Below are 16,549 nucleotides of genomic sequence, written 5' to 3' on the forward strand. Positions count from 1 at the left end.
TTTTATTACTTATTTTTTTGATTATTCTATTTTTCATTTCTCTGTTTTCCTTTTCTTCCTCTTTTTGGATTATTTGAACATATTTTAATATTCCAATTTAATTTATCTATTATGGTTCTTTTACTATGTATTGTTTTTTTAATTTTCATTGTGGTTTTTTTTTACTGAGCATAGAAAAGGGAAACATTAAAACACTATTTCTAGTGCTTGTTCTAGGGATTATAATATACATACTAGAAAAAGACATAAACCTACAGATTTAAGAATCTCAGTCACTTCTTGGCTTTTTGGCTAAGATCAAGTGTAGTATCTGTTCTTATCAGATTTTTAAAAATCTCAGAAAATCTCAAATGGATAAACCCAAAGAAATCTATGGCCAGATACATCATAATCAAACCGCCAAAAACTAAAGACAAAGAAAAATCCCTGAGAGCAGCCAGAGAATAGTGAACTTTTCACAGTCTACTCAGAATCAATATTTTACTACTTCAAGGAGAAAAATATTACTACTATATGGATTCCTTTACCTTTCCCCTTTTATATTATACTTGCCTATAAAAGGAGCATATCCACATTTATTAAAAACCCTATCAGAAAATATTATAAATTTGGCTATTAATCATCAAACATGTTTTAAAGAACTCAAAAGGAAAGAATATTCTATTTGCCTAGATATTTACAATTTATGTTGCTTTTCTTTCATTCCTGATATTCCATGTTTCTTTCTGACAACATTTCCTTTCTGTCTGGAGAACTTCATTTAGCCGTTCCCTCAGAAAATGTTTGCAGATAATAAATTCTCTTAGTTTTTCTTCATCTGATAATATCTTTATTTTTACCTTCGCTACTGAAGGACTGGATTGACACTTCTTTTTTTCCAGCACTTTAAAAAAAATGTCATTTCACTTCCTACTGGTTTCTATGATTTCTGATGAGAAATTTGCTGACATTCAAATTGTTGTTTCCCTGTAAGTAATGTATCATTTTCTCTGGCTGCTCGCAGGGTTTTTCCTTTGTCTTTAGTTTTTGGCTGTTTGATTATGATGTATCTGGGCATGGATTTCTTTGGGTTTACCCTATTTGAGATTTTCTAAAATTTTTTAAATCTGATAAGAACAGATACTACACTTGATCTTAGCCAAAAAGCCAAGAAGTGATTGAGATTTTTAAATCTGTAGGTTTATATCTTTTGCCAAACTTTGGGGAAGTTTTCAGCTATTATTTCCTCACATATTTTTTTTTCTACACTGTGCTCTTTCTTTCTTTCTTTTGAGGCTCCAATGACACAAATATTCTCCTACAGGTCCCTGAGGCTATGCTTATTATTTTTAAAAATATTTTTTTTCTCTCTGTTGTTTGGATAGGATAAATTCTATTGATCTACCTACAGGCTCACTGTTTCCTCTATTATCTTCATTTTCCTATTGAGCCCATCTTGTGAGATTTTTTTTATCTTGGTTATTGTATTTTTCAGTTCTAAACTTTTAATTTAATTTCTCTTTTTATCTTCTATTTCCCTACTGAGACTTTCTGTCTTCTCATTTATTTTGAGAGTGTTTTCTCTTATTTTTCGGAGCATTTTAATAATAGTTGCTTTAAAGTTTTTGTCTGATAATTCCAACATCTGTGACAGCTTGGCATTGGTTTCTGTTGATTGTTTTTTCCCATGAGAGTTGAAATTTTTCCTGGTTCTTTGTAAGCTAAGTAATTGTGTATTTTATGCTGGGCATTTTGGAAGACTGGGTTATGAGACTCTGTGTCTTTAAGCCCTATGGGGAATGTAGTTAGCTTTGTTGTAACAGGCAATCAACTTGATTGAGTTCAGGCTGTACATTCCAACCAACCTTCTATGGCTTATGGTTCCAATGTTCAGTTTCCAAAGCCTTTGCAGTGCTATTCAGATCTGTCTCATATGTGTGCCATCCATTGGCCAGTTTGGGACCTAAGCAGTGTTCTTTCCCATAATTCAGTTCTCAAAATCTTTGGTATATTGTTTAGGGTCAGACCCATATGTGCAAACTAGGGAGAGAGCCTAGGAATTCACAAACAATTTTATCAGATTGTTTTCCTCATACTTTCCAAAATTTCCCCATTACTTTTTCTTCCCTGGGGCTCACCTTATAGTCTCTGATCCTCTTATAGTCTAAGAAAGGTGGAGTTTTAGCTAACTATGCTGTGCTGTGCACTTCCCACAACTATACCTATGTCTGGGACTGAACAGCAGGATGGAAGAAAGAGGGGAAAAAATCAGTGAGTGTTCACCTCATCATCCTCTTGGGACACAGCTCTTCTGATCAGAAACAAAGGTTCTTCTCTTTCAGAGTTTTAGGCTTCTGTAGCCCCCCATTGCTGCTGCTGTCTCTACTGCTAGTGTTGGTACTACAGGATTGCCTAGAGTGCAGGAGAACAGAGAAAAGGGAAAAACCCATGGGATTTCCCTCACGCTTTCTGAGCATCAGGAGGTCTCTTTCCTGCATTTTAAGACAGAAGTAGAGGGCTTCTCCCAGAGCTCTGTCTGTCCGTGCCCCAGTACTCACTTCTAAATTTTTGGCTGCATTGAGTACTCTAGACCAGGGATAGGAGAGGAAAAATAAACAATAAACTCAGCACCAGTTTGGTAGCACTTCCAATCCTGACCTTTTTTCCCAATCTGCCTGCTACTCTTTATTTTTCAGAATCCTCAAATAGCTGCCCTATGCATTCTGTCCAGGTTTTATAGCTGCATTACATGGGATAAACAGGGTGAAGTCACCCCATTTTACTTAGAACCAGAACATCCTTGTTCTTTTATATTTTGCTCCAAATATATCTCTGTATTTATCACAGAGTTATTTTTGTTATTTTTACAACTCAACTGCTGAATAACAATGTTGTGTTAGGTAGAGTAACCTGGAAATAGGGCCTGAGACAAGGATTCTTTTAATTGTATGTATTTAAGATGTATAGCATGATGTTTTGATATACATATACACAATGAAATGGTTATGACAGTCAAGCAAGTAAACATATCCATCATCTCACATAGTTACTATTTTCTGTGGCAAGATCACCAAAAATATACTCTCTTGGCAAATTTCTACTATACAATATTATTAAATATAATCCACATGCTGTACATTAGATCTCTAGACTTATTCATCCTACATAACTACACCTTTGTACCCTTTGACCCGTCTCCCCATTCTCCACCCCATGCTCCTGGTAACCACTGTTCCACTCTTTGTTTCCATGTACAGTGTTTGTTTTTATTTAGATTCCACATACAAGTAAGATCATGAAGTATTTGTCTTTCTGTGCCTAGTTTATTTCATTTAGTATAATGTCCTCCAGATTCTTCCATGTTGTTGCAAAAAGTAGGATCTTTTTTTTAAAGGTTGAATAGTAGTCCATTGTGTATAAACACCACTCTTTATTTATTCATCCATTGATGGCCACTTGGGTTGATTCCCTATCTTGGCTATAATGCAGCAATGAACATGGGAGTGCAGATACCTCTTCAACATACTGATTTCATTGCCTTTGGATATATATCTAGAGGTGGGATTGCTGGACCATATGGTAGTTCCATATTTTTAGTTTTTGAGGAACTACTGTTTTTCTATAATAGCTGTACCAATTTATATTCCCATCAGTAGTATATAAGTGTAACCCTTTCTCCACATCCTCTCTCACACTTATTTCTTGGAGTGTTCTCGGGAGAAACTTGTAAGGAAGGAAGTGAGAGAAGCAGAAAGGCAGGGGAAGAAGCTAAGCAAAGATGTGGTTTTAACAGAAGTCTAGCATCAGCCTGATACCACAGTGAGCTCTAGAGCAAAGATAGTACCAATGGTGTCTCCCTTGAGGCAAAGGGGATGGCCTTTTGCTCCTACATACCAGTCAGTCATTGGCTATGTTGGTGGGTATGTAACCTCTTAGACATCTCTTGGCAAGGTGATTCCCATTAGCTGGAGAGTAAGTCTCCAGAGAAGAGTGCAGCTGTGAGCCGTTAGCAGCCAAAACTCACAGCTGCTAAATATAAAATAAACAGAGTTAGTCCCGGTTCTGGGTAAACTGAAGTAAGCAGCTGGGGGATGGGTACTCTGGGTGAAGAATCAACACCATCATTATAATGATTAATCCTTCATTTCAGGCCAGGTGTGGTGGCTCACATCTGCAACCCTAGCACCCTGGGAGACCGAGGCAGGAGGACTGCGTGAGGCCAGGAATTCGAGATCAGCCTAAGAGCGAGACCCCTGTCTCCAATGAAAATAGAAGAATTTGCCGGGCGTGGTGGCACACGCCTGTAGTCCCAGATACTTGGGAGATTGAGGCAGGAGGATGGCTTGAGCCCAGGAGTTTGAGGTTGCAGTGAGCTATGATGATGCCACTGCACTCTAGCTGAGGCGACAGAGTGAGACACTGTCTCAAAAAAGAAAGAAAAAATCATACATTTCAGTGGTGATAGTCACTGAATGCTACAGTTTCCTTCCAAAATATAGAGAATCACTACTTGTGGCATTGCAGGAACCACGCCTATGCTGAAATAATCAGCCACTAGGACAATAGTTCTCAACATTTAGTGTGCATGAGAATCACTTAGGGAGCTTGTTAAAGATGCAGATTCCAACACCAATCCAGAGTTCTTATTCAGTGGATCTCCTATAGAAGCTTCATTTTAACAAGGACCCCTGTGATTCACTTTGAGATTATGGGGGTAGTCATACAACCCAACCTACTTCAGTGATGGCAAACATCATTCTGCTTTGTGTACTCCCACCTAAGTCTGAAGTTCCTATGGGCAGATGCTAAATTACAATAGTTTCTCCTATAGTAATGTTCACAACCATAAAGTGTTTTATACAGGATGTTTTAATGAAGCCCTTGTAGATTCATTTTTTTCTGTTGATCCAAGTAACCACTTTATAGAGAGCTTGAAATGAGGTGATTGTAAGTATCTGAGGCACAGAAGCAAAATCTCAGAGCATGAGCCATAGGAAATGTAGAATTCTAGGAGGCAGCTAGCCCCATCAGCAGTGAGTCATAAATTTTTTAGAATAATCTTCAGATAGTACAGGGATATCAGAGGCTTACTGACACAAGACACCCATCTCTGCCAAGTGCCCTCCACCATGAATAACAACATATGGCTTGGATGGACCTGGGAGAGGAGCATCTGTTTTTACAGCTGTGATTGTCCACACAGATTGGGGTCAGCATCAATCATATCATCTTTCACCAGAAAGGACAGAATATTGATCAGAACCCATGCTTGCCTAACAATACCAGCTCCACTTTGGGTATCTAGATAGTCTAAGACCAAAAATGAAACAATATTTCTAAAGGGACATCATAAAGCAAAAACTAATATGAGAAACCAAAAGGCCATCAAGTGTTCCTTTCATTCCTTTGTAAGAATTAGGCTGCCTGCTGTGAGAGCAAAGGATTTGCTTAGGAAGATCTGCTTAATGAGATAAAGTATCTTCCTGCAGTAAATCTAAAAAATAAGCAGTTATGCTCTGCTGGATTTTTGTTGTCTATGATTTTATTAGCTTATCAAACACGCAGTACTGCACACTTGAATAGGGCAGTTGTTTTATCTATTCTTGAATATCAAATAGAAGCTATGAGGTAGATCCAGTTGCAGTTTAGGAAATCTGACATATAAGGGAGCATGTTAAGATTTTATGGGCCATTGAAAGTACAGAAATTTTAACGATTACTCAGATCAAAATGTCGTTTATGGTCATAACAAATAAGTGGTTTGGGATTTGTTATTCCCAAAGGGAGTATCATTGAGGCTGACCCTTGCCCAAGGGCATGTTTATAAGTATATGAGCCTTTGAAAAATGGGTGAAGCACCTAGTTTATGTTCACTTAATGACTGACTCTTTGTCTGCTTCTGATGTAGAGTTAAATGAGCTTGTTGTTTGCTGATAAATCTTCCCAGGATTCAGGAGGTCAAAGTAAAGAAACAGTGTTGTTTGGCAACCCATGATCATTTGTCTTACTTCCTTGAGGAAGGAGAAGCTCTCAGCTGAGGTGATGAACAGTAAGCAAGAATTGATTAATAGGCATCATTTTTCTGGCTTCATTTATGTGCTTGTGTAAGCAGGCAGGCTAGACTAGTCATGTCTCTGAGAAGAGGTAAAAAATGACTGGGGATGAGTTGGGGAAGTGCAGGGACTTGTAAAGCTGAGATACCATTTGTCTCCTGGCTTCAGTAGTTTCTAGAGGAATCCTGAGACCATGCAATGAGTGGGAGTGAATTGGGCTAGACCAGTGTTTTACACTAGACTTTCTGGGAAGTCCACTCTGAGATAGAGCATAGGAGGCAGGATGTTTATTAGGGCTCACCCTTGGGATCAATATCTTGGGAAAGGAGGAGAAAGAAGCAGGAGCAGGCAGAGGGAGAAGACAAGCTGTGACGTGGGCCCAATAGCAGACTCCCAAGAGAGCTCCGGAGCTAGAATGGTTCTTCAGATTGGCCCCCAGTCCGGGCCAAGGTGGCTGAGAATTTATATGACTGTATTGATATGTCATTGGATATTGACCACCCCAGAAGGTCATCAAGGAGACCACCTCTTGGTTGCAGTGGTTCTCTTCAGCTGAGGCAATCCCTGAAAGGGCTGAGAGCTAAGGGATGTCTTCCATCAGCACTCCTAGCAGCTGAGACAAGGACTTCATTGAAGGGGAATCTGGGCTGTGCACCAGAGTGGCCAGCACACCTGGTCAAATTTGGGCCTTGGCTTATCTGAGTGATTTTACTGGGTAAGGGAACTCAGACACTGCAGGGCTAGTTATCAAAGGCAAGTCATGCTACATGAATTTTGTTGCTTCTGCCTCTAATAATCATTTTATTTCAAGATATGACAGGGAAGGTTAGATGTGAAGAGTTCTGGACCTGGCTCTAGCTCTGTCTACAGGGGTGGGGCAAAACTAGAGTGGAGTCAAGGGTAGAGGTGACACAAGGCTGGGGTTGTGTGTGGAACATCAGAATGGTGGGGTGGGAATGTCATTCAAGGCCCTCAGCAAAGGTCAAGAAGTCAATATAGGGCATCTAAAATGAAACAAAAGTCAGGTGGAGGTAATACTTGGAAGTCCATGCAGTCTGTTAGGATTTAGGGAAAGAAGGCAAGGCACAGGGATAAAAACGATAGCAACTATGCTTTATTAAGTGCTTATATGGATCAGGAACCCAGCTAAGCATTTTATGCATATCATCTCATTTAAAAATGCTTACAATTTTTTGTGCTAGCTATTATAATTTTCATTTTTATGGGCAAAGAAATCAGTTCAGAGAGGAGCTTACTGAAAATTATGCAGCTAGTAAGTGGCAGACATTCTAGAGACAGACTGCCTGGGTTCAAATTCTGGCTCTAACTTGATATGTGATCTGAGACAAATTACTTAACCTCTCTGTTCCTCGGTTTCTTCATTTTTACAATGAGAATAACATTTACCTCTTATAGCTGTTCTGAGAAATACATGCATTAATAACATTAAAGTACGGAGAGCAATGCCTAGCACAGCTTAGAAGCTATGTAATTGTGAACTAAGTGAATAGGTTAGTCTAACTCCAAAGCCTATGGCCTGTGTTCTTTTTTTTTTTTTTTTTTTTTTTTGAGACAGTGTCTCGCTTGGTTGCCTGGAGTAGAGCATCATCATTGTAGCTCACTACAACCTCAAACTCCTGGGCTCAAGAGATCCTCCTGCCTCAGCCTCCCGAGTAGCTGGGACTACAGGTGTGCCACACGACACCCAGCTAATTTTTTTTCTATTTTTAGTAGAGATGGGGTCTCGCTCTTGCTCAGGCTGGTCTCGAACTCCTGAGCTCCAGCAATCCTACCGCCTAGGCCTCCCAGAGAGCTAATTAGCATTATAGGCATGAGCCACCACACCCTGCCCCAAAGCCTGTGTTCTTGACTACTATGCTTCCCTGCCAGGATTTTGACTCTCAGAGATGTACAGTGAGAAAGCTAGGCAGCCTAAGTACCAGGCAGTAGCTATCAGGCAACTAATCACTCATTCACTTATTCAGAAATATTTATTGAGAATATATATGTGTTAGGCATTTTTCTGGATAGTGGAGATGAAGAAATGAACAAAACAACCAAATCCCAGCCATCACAGAGCTTATATTCTAGTGTGGAGACAGGCATGAAACAAAATAATTGATAAATAAATAATGGCAGGTAGTGGTAAGAGAAATGAAGGAAATGAGGCAGGAGTAAGAGCACAGGGAGCAATGGAGGTGGGGCTATGGGGAAGGACTATGTGCATGCTATTTTAAAAAGAGAGACAAGGAAAGGCTTTTCTGATGAGGTAACATTTGAGCAGAGACCTGAATGACTTGGGGAGGGACTCAGGCAGTAATCTGGGAGACAAGCCCACAGAGAAAATAACAAGAAAGGAAAAGATGGCCCTTCAGAGTTGTCCCAAGTCAGGTGATGTGGGCTGTGCTTAGAAGAAGAAGAGATCTTGGGTGAGGCCATTTTCTTCAGCAGAGACAATCTCCAAAGGGGGCTGACAGCTGAAGGCCGCCCTTGGGCAGCACTCCCAGCAGCTGCGGAAAGAAGTGTTTCATTCCTGAAGGGCAATCTGGGTAACACATCCCAGCTTCCAGCACCCAGTGCCTGCTTCAGTTGCTTATTCTATTATTTGTCTTACTCCTGGAGAAATCAATCTTTGCCACCACAAAAGGTATGCTGAACATTTTGAATAATTCATCAAAGTTCTTGTGCAAAAGTGCAAAGTTTGAAATCTTACTTTGGGTTTAAGTAGCTAGACAGGCAACGTAAATATTGGAACACCAATTCCTGAATAACACAAGGGAAAGGAGCAAAAGCCTAAATCTGAAAGTTCTTTGGAAGAGAGTACTTACTTGGCAGATGGGTGATTTTAAAATGTGACACCATGAATTCTTTTGCAACTTGATAACACATCAGCACTGCCCACACGTTCTCGAAACCACGTGAATGAGAAAGGCTGTCATTAGAGCTGGAAATTGCTTTGTGACTTTGGCAATGGGTTTGCTCTTAGGCCAGGCACAGATTTCCCAGTTTCTGAATTCTAACCAATAATTGCTGTTACTGTGTTTGGGAGATGACTGCTGGAGATTGTGGCAAAAAGATAGAATTCTCTGCCTTTTAAGGCACCTTAGTCACGATTTTGGCAGCACAGAAGCCTTCAACTTAATAAACTGAGCAGCCATTTCCATAGCAGAGAAATAAGCTACTATTTGACCCAGAGAGGAAGCTTTCAGCTGTTGTTTGTTGACCTGAGCTGAGGGAAACAAGATGACAGATTGGACAAGCAGCACACCATGCAATTTATGCCCTTCATGGACTGTCAAACATTAATTTAATTTAATTTTAATCATTACCATCTGGTACTTAAATAGCAAGTCAGACCCAGATAGATATTTCCTTATCTTGAACTGGTGAACAGAGCTGTGTTTTGGCCTGCAGCCATGTCCATATACCCTAAGGAGGGGGCAGGAACATCGTGGGAGGGGAGATCTGTATTGATGCCAGGCATGCAGCCATCACCAGCCCTGAAAGCCATAAATGAGACCTGCTGTTGGTGCTGATCCCACCATGGGTCAGCGGCCCCCTTCTCCTGGCCCAGTCATTGGAGGGATAAATGCTGAGTCATGTCTTTGTATTCCTGGACATTGACATAGGAGATTGGCTGGGAATGGTGTCTGGATGAACTGAGGCATCTGACTCTGTGGCTTAAACCTCTTGAGCAGCTAAAGTGACCAGTAGCCACAGTTAATCTGTTCATTAGGGAATTATTAAGCACTGATGATGGAAATAAGCATTGGGGCTGAATGACCTTTGAGGTTCCATCACGCTGAAAATCTGTGATTGTTTGTGTCAATCACAGCACCAGACCCAGTAGGGAATATAGAAGAAGTATCAGGCAGCATCCCTGCCCTAGAATTCAACTCAGTCCCAGGAGGGAGTCTCCTTTCTTCCCAGCCCCTAGTCTGAACCTCAGGTTATTGGCGACTGGTAGGGAGAAGAAGGGTTGCCAATCAAGTCCCAAGGTAGTAGGGGAGGGGGAATGGAGGAAGAAGCCCTTCCTGTTCCTGAATTTTAATTTCTCCATTGCTAAGTAGCTTGGCGCCCACAAGGCTGGAGGATGTCATTCAGCAAGCTAGCTCTGGCTTCAGGAGACAAACACCGAACCCTGTGCATTGCTTTGTGGGTAACGATCATATGCCCTACTTGAGAGAAGACAGCAAGTTTTCTCCTTTTCTTTGAAAATAAAGAGGTCTCTTTTTTCTGATTTCCTGCAGTGATTTTAAATATATGCATATTGCCAAAAAAATCCAGATAATATAGAAAAGTAGAAAGTAACAAATTGGTCACATATAGATACAGACCCCAGTTAACATTTTAGTATATATATCTTTATAAACATGCACACACATATATTTAGAAAACATGGGATCATGTTATAGGTAAGGGAAAACAAAATCTCTTGCTGGGTGATTTTCTTCTCCAGCCAGATGTCGGTATGACCAGAAAGAACATTCAGGAGCTTCAAGCAGGGAAAGGGAGCGTGGCATTGCAAAATTTGCCACTTCAAATTTCAAGGCTGGATGTTCTTTCTAGCTCAAGCTGTGTCTGTCCAACCCACCTCTTGGCAACCACCAAGGACAGACTTGCCAGCTCTTCTGAAATATGAGGCCACCTCTATTCAGAATATGAATCTTGTTTCTTTCTATGAAACATTACATTTTTCCTTTTCAAAAAGTAACAGAAAGCACTTTTCATCATGGAGGGCAAGGGGCAAGTGCAGCATGAAAGAAACATTTGCAAGAGTTAAAATGGAGCATGGTAAGGAAAGAGAAAATCATTGCCTGCCTTTCCTGAATACAAGAAGTTTAAACCATATTTTAACTTTTTCTTTATGTTCAAAGAGAAGACTATTTCATACAGAACCCATTTTGATCCATGTGGATCAAAATTAAAAGGATGTGATCTATAAATGTATTTTGTCCTAGGTCAGGATGAGATTACAGCTATCTCTTTGGGGGGATTCCAGTCCCTTCTGGAAGAGTGACCAGAGAGGAGAGGCCAACAAAGCCAGGCCATGTAAGGAATGGTGGAGTAAACCAGCTATGTTTTAGTAGAGAAGGGAAGTCTTAGGTCAGTTGGAAGATGAGCTGGACTTATTTTATATTCTTCTGGAAGTTAGAACCACAATGAAAAGATCAAACGTGTTGTGAGGTACAGAGCTGACACGTGGAATTTGCAGCAAGAAGAAGGGTGAAGGCAGCTAATATTTATTGAGCACCCACTATATGTCAGAAGTTGTGCTAAATTCCTTGTATTATTCAATCTTCACAGCAACCTTAAGAGGTAGGTAATATTGCTGGTATTTTTTATGTACGGAGACTCAGAGAGGTTAAGTAACTTGCCCAAAGTTAGTTATATAGCCATTAAGTGGCAGAACCAGGTTTAAACTCACATCCACTCAGCTCCCAAGTGGCTCTCTTTCCCCTGAATCACACTCTCTGTAAACAGAATGGGTGGTTCCCATGAGCTAATGTGTTCCTGGGTACCTGGGTGTATTCAAGCAAAGACTAGATGGTTATTTGCTGGGGACATTTTTCAGGGGATTTGTGCATTGATATAGAGCTGGAACACATGGTTTCTAAGAGTCCTTCTAACTGCATGTTCTAACAAGGTGTTTCTAGCTAAAACATATCACTCTTAAGTGCTTGTCTTCTAGGACACCTACCAGGGATACAATTAGAATTACTTTTTTGGCTGAGGCATCATCCTCAGAAAAAGGAACTCAAGGTATAATCCTAGTGAATTTCCCTTGGAGGACCAACTCCAGCAGACACTATTGGTGCCTTACCCATGCCCCCTCAGCACTCACCATGCCCATACATGCCCATGGGGTCCTGCCACAGGCACCCACAACTCTATACCTCAGGGCTTTCTCTTGGTTCTTGTAGGGCAGGCTGCAAGCGACAGAAAGGTAACACCCCCGGAAGCAGTTCTCAGCTAATGACAAACGAGAGTTAGAAGATAACTATTTCAGCCTCCATGGCCTTGTATGGGATAACTCTGAGGCATATCCCATACAGTCTCCCAGAGTTCCTCAGCAGGAATGAGTCTGAGTCCTAGTTGCCATAGGGGTAACTTGCTTTTTAACACACCATTTACTGTTTTTTCCCCCTTCCCTGTCTCATTTCCCCTCATCCCTACTGATGCTTCCAGGAATCACCTCCCAAATAAACTAGTTGCACTCAAACCCTTGTCTCAGGGTCTATTTTAGAGGGAACCCACATGATACCAAGATATCACAGTGTTTCTCAACCTCAACTATTGACATTTTGGGCTGGCAAATTCTTTGTTTGTTGGGGAGTGGGGGATGCTGTTGTATGCACTGTAGGATGTTCAGCAGCATTTTTGGCCTCTACCCACTAGATGCCAGTTCTACCCTGTCCCCAGTTGTGACACACAAAAATGTCTCCAAATATTGCCAAATGTCTTCTGGTGGGGGTGGAGGGCAAAATCAGCCCCAGTTGAGAACCACTGCTTGTTTGGGGTGTCCGTGGGAAGCTCAGGGAGGGTAGGATTTGGGGAGGCAGACCTATTGGGATGGGCTGTGGGCGAGCTTCTCAGCGAGTTTAGTGGAGGGCACAGGTGGGGTGAGGAGGAGGCTGTGTGTGTGTGTTTTTGGTGAGTAAAATGATGAACTAACTCATCCTGTTTCATAACTGTGCCTGGTGCCAGGTGTTCCCTTGTCCAAAGTAGAAGAACAGCTCAAAACTAAACTCAGTACCCCTTACGGGTTTTTTTTAGAAAAATTACAAGCACACAGAGACCATTTTTCTGTTTGTGTAACATCAGTTTTCAGGTGAGTTTAGTTTGGATGACAGGTCCTTAAGCAACCATTTCACAGCCTGTCAGTTTCTGGGTTGCTAGGGATGTTTGGACTTTTAAGAACTTGTGCACAGCTATTAAAAAAATCAATATGCAATTCCAATATGGGGAATTCTGTCAATCAGAGTAGTGGGTCACATAAAAGATGCAAATATTTTCTTACCTGGAGCTTTGGGCCTGATTTGGCTGGTATATGTGCAAATGAGACACCTGAAGAGAGTGATTTTCAGGATGGTAAAGGAAACTGCAGATGTAGGTTCCAAACCCCTATATTCTCTGTAAATAGAAGTAGCAAAGAGGAATAAATATAGGTTAGTACCTGTGATAAAGACTTCATTTTACCCATTAGATTCTTGGTGAAAAGGTTCTGATTGGGGTTCCTCATTACCACTGAATTCTGCTACCTTCCAAGGTCAAGCAGAGTAGCAAGCTGGTGCTGGATACCGTACGGGTCCTGCACAAATCCCCCTGGATCCCTTCTACCTGTTTGGTGTGCTCAGCACCCAATTTCAGTGTGCTTTTCTGCTAATGACTAGTACCTGTGACCTTCTTTGGTGGCTTGCCCTTGGGCTAATGGAGTTGCTTCATCTTTACATAAGACCCTGGGAGTTTATATCACCCTGGGGAGGCCCACAGCCAATGGGCAGGAATATAAAAGCCCAGTTTCCTTGCTTCATGTTGAAATAAACTCTAGTTGTAATTTGCACTCCAGAGATCTACCTTGGGATCAAGACAAAGCTGAGACTTTTCTTGACATTGCAACCTAGTTTTTTGGCTTCCTCTTTCTCTGTCCTGCTTTCCCCACTTTCTTTTGGTCTCCTCTTAGGAGCACTTTTCCAATAAAATCACTTGCATAGGAATCCTCATATCAGGGTCTGCTTCTGGGAAATATGACCCAAGACATACACATTCCAAGGTCTATATTTGAGTGCAAAGAAAGGTTAATTCTGCCACTCACGTGGAATGTTCCAAAATCTTATCTTCGTCTACAAAAATAGGCACTCATTAGATATTTCTTGTAATGGATGATGATCTTGCGCTAGAGGACTGAGAAAACAAATAGACCTCTACTACCTATACACTGCTTCCCCTGCCTGCACAGCCAGCAGGGTCACAAGAGACCTCAGGGTATGTTATTAAAGATTGCTCAGCCAAGGGAAGTAAGAGAAGCTCCCCTTGCTCATGTTTTAAATGACTTGGATCTTGGACACCCAAAGCTGTGCCTATGTGCTTTTATGCTTGAAAGGGTATAGCCATAGAGGATAATGATTCAGCAAAAACAGGTCTGCAGTGAGAAAAGTTGGATCAAAAATATACTGAGATCTGCTTCTGATACTAGGGTTTGAGAGGCTTTCCACAATTTTATCACAAAATTGATTGATGATATAGCACCATTTTTTTTAGTTCTTTCTACTTGTATGGCAGTGTTTTCTCGGGCACCACATCATTTAACCTTGTAGCATACTTGGAAGGTATTAACATCCCTGTTTTATAGGCAAGAAAACTGGGGCTCAAAGAGGTTATGCTACCTGCCGAGGGTCACATTTGTAGTAAGTGGCAAAGCTGGGATTTAAACCCACTTTGGTCTGATTCTAAGGACTATGAGTTTAACCACCCACCAGAGTGTGACACTGACATTGGCTCTCTTTTCTCTAAAATAATGAGGGAAAGATTTGTCAACATTTGCACAAGGCAGAAAACTATCTCATCTGGGAAGGTTTATATAGACATTTTTCTTTTCTAAGAGGAATAAGTAAATGTATATGAAACTGAAATATATTCAATGACCCTGCCATGTTACAATACAGATAATATTTTATATGGTGAAGTTTTCTCTAAGCTTAGCATTTCCTTATTACAAGGTCAACATGATGATTAATGGTCTATGCACAAGGTAGAAAATGATCATTTTCTTTGCAGTCATTTGGAGAATATTGGATCAGGTATAATTTCTCTATTTGGTACCTGCTAGGGTTGTTCCTGGGTTTTAATTTTTGTTTTTCCTCCTCCTCTCCACCCCCAGACTCTTTTGTTGCCCTAGAACTAAGGCCAGGAAAGCTGTAGAACTATGTAGTCTTGTTTTATCCAATTAATTCCCTCCAGGACTGAAAAATGTGGCTATTCCTGAATTCTAACAGTTTTTGCAAACCTCAAATGCAATATGAGAACACTTTTGGACCACAACCTTCCATGAAAAAAAAAATGACAATATATCCTGTATTTAGATACAGGAAATGTGTTCATAGTTTAGCTTAAGCAGTGAAGAAAGACTCCAGGCTTCTTTTTGAAATTTTAAAGTGTCATTTTTCAGCAAAAAAGAAAATAACAATTTAAAGAAGCTGGGAAGAATGAATTTTTATTTTCATTTGGAATTAGGTCCAAAGTTTAGAGCAAAACTCTCTTCTCTGGAGTTCAAATCTTGTTTACACTAAATAGAATATGTATGTCTTCCTGTTTGATAGGAAACACATGAATGTGTACTAATTATGAAACAGCCCCAGGCAAGTGATATTTAGGAAAATAAAATGCTAAGCATGGAACCACAAACCTGGAAGAAAACCTATGAGAACATCTAGTTCTGCCCTCATCTTCCAATGGAGGATGGCTAACTCATCCTGTATGGATTCTTTTCTATTTTGGTAGGATTTATAAATATACATTTTTTCATCTTTTGTGCCCATTCACATGACATTTCAGTTAATGGTGGAATGTCTGAAATCCTAACAAGCTGCCAGTACCTAACAAAACACCTGGCACATACAGCACTCTGTAGAAATTTCTAGAAGGTATGATTGCATCAACAAATAAAAAATATAAAAGCATGAATAGAAAATGTATGATGAAGCTCTTATTTGTATGATTAAGTAATAAAATAGAAACAAATTATGCCCTTTTGTAAACTATTCATTTCATATTCCATAGTGTAGGTGTTTTGTTCTTCTCAATGAGTAAGGGACCATGTAATATATATTCCAAACAAGGGCTCTTTGGAGAGGGAAAGGGTTGCATTAATAATTACACCAAGACAACAGGACTACTATAAGCAAACCTTGACCAATGGTCACCCTCTTAATGAGAGATTAGGGGCAGGGAAAATATATGTGTATAGGTCTTTAAACTAAGAAACAAGGGAGTTTTCCTATATGTGCACTGAGGTGTTGATCAGTTAAAACCAATTTGATAGTGAGTACATGTGGTGCTTATTTTTCCATTCTTGGGATACTTCACTTAGTAGAATGGGTTCCAGCTCTATCCAGGAAAATACAAGAGGTGCTACATCACCATTGTTTCTTATAGCTGAGTAGTACTCCATGGCATACAGATACCACATTTTATGCGCACTGTCTGGGGGATGGACATGTTTGAACCTCTGACTCCGGGTGGGGCAAGGGCAATATACCTAACCTAAACATTTGTACCCCCATAATATGCTGAAATAAAAAAAAATAAAATAAAGATTAAAAAAACAATAAAAAAGAAACAAGGGAGTTTTAACTCACAAATGAACATTTGGATTTGGAGGGGTTTCAGTGTGAATGCTTTGATGTTCTTACCTCATCTTGGAATTATGGTAAGAAATGGGTCAAATGACAATGATTCCTTTACAATAATTAGGAAAGAAGGAAAAATTAAACTCATCAAAAACTAAGCTGAGACAC

General features: G+C 40.3%; 2 pseudogenes; one reads left to right on the forward strand and one right to left on the reverse strand.

Moving 5' to 3' along the window:
• Nucleotides 1–271: 271 nt before the first annotated feature.
• LOC138379186 (U2 spliceosomal RNA) lies at nt 272–374 on the forward strand (annotated as a pseudogene).
• Nucleotides 375–1,064: 690 nt separating this feature from the next.
• LOC138379183 (U2 spliceosomal RNA) lies at nt 1,065–1,158 on the reverse strand (annotated as a pseudogene).
• Nucleotides 1,159–16,549: the final 15,391 nt, after the last annotated feature.

The sequence above is a fragment of the Eulemur rufifrons genome, chromosome 30 (assembly GCF_041146395.1).
Source record: "Eulemur rufifrons isolate Redbay chromosome 30, OSU_ERuf_1, whole genome shotgun sequence".
In the NCBI taxonomy this organism is placed as follows: domain Eukaryota; kingdom Metazoa; phylum Chordata; class Mammalia; order Primates; family Lemuridae; genus Eulemur; species Eulemur rufifrons.